This window comes from Magnolia sinica, chromosome 9, assembly GCF_029962835.1.
Source record: "Magnolia sinica isolate HGM2019 chromosome 9, MsV1, whole genome shotgun sequence".
NCBI lineage: Eukaryota > Viridiplantae > Streptophyta > Magnoliopsida > Magnoliales > Magnoliaceae > Magnolia > Magnolia sinica.
In genome coordinates this window covers 72617839-72618740 of record NC_080581.1, presented here as the reverse complement: position 1 = coordinate 72618740, position 902 = coordinate 72617839, and the positions used below count along the sequence as shown (strand labels likewise).

At 31.0% G+C, this 902-nt stretch overlaps 1 long non-coding RNA gene across 1 annotated transcript; it reads left to right on the top strand.

Annotated features, from left to right (window-relative positions):
- The first annotated feature begins 297 nt into the window (after positions 1 to 297).
- LOC131256449 (uncharacterized) lies at positions 298 to 591 on the top strand. Its single transcript, XR_009176822.1, has 2 exons — positions 298 to 419; positions 481 to 591. It is a non-coding gene; the product is annotated as an uncharacterized LOC131256449 (long non-coding RNA).
- Positions 592 to 902: the final 311 nt, after the last annotated feature.

Sequence of the window (902 nt, the reverse complement as noted above, 5' to 3'; positions counted from 1 at the left end):
CAAGTGTGTGTAGATAAACGTTGTGAGTTACTACAATTCAATAGTTGGTGAAGCAAAAGATGCATGCGATGGGATGGGTTGCTTTAATCATATTTTAAGATCCACATACTTCTCTTTCAAAGTTCGAAATCTCTTTCAGTTCCGTCAGTCATAAAAGGGGATGGCACACAACTTTGATTTTTTTGCGCTTTCTAGATTTTACTTGCTTGTCAAGATATTTTCAGGCAAACATTTCTAAAGCTACTCCTGCGCTAGAGGTCAATGCACCATTTTCCTGTTTTTATTTATTTATTTATTTATATAAAAAAATCTACTCATAATCTGTTGTATTCTGTTCTCTAGTTCATTGTTTGTCTTTTCAATAACATTAATACAAGTGATATATTCTAGACCTTTAGGCCGGAATTTACTGGTGTTAGGTAAGGATTAAATGTAATTATCACACTACTAAGATAAGTTAAGAGTATTTACTGGTGTTAGGTAAGGATTAATTGTAATTATCACACTACTAAGATAAGTTAAGAGTTAGTTCTGGAAGTCATATAAATACTTTCTTTTCCCTGAAATGTTACAGTTTTGGATTTTTTTTTATGGGAAATTGCTAATAATGGAGAGCTCTTTGAAGCTTTCTTTGTTGTTTGGGAAATTACATTACATGGTATTAGAGTGGGTTTCGACAAAAAACCTAATTGCAAATTACATTATATGGTATTAGAGCTTCTTTTTTTTTTTTCCCTAAAGATCTGCTGAAGGAAAAATAAAGATTGGCCTACATTTCGACAAAAAACCTAATTGCAAATTACATTATATGGTAGAGGAGTTATTTAATGAATCTTTTTTTTTTTTTACAGTCTCTTTCATTCCTTATCAAGCTAATAATGAAGTCCAATGTTCTTGACTTC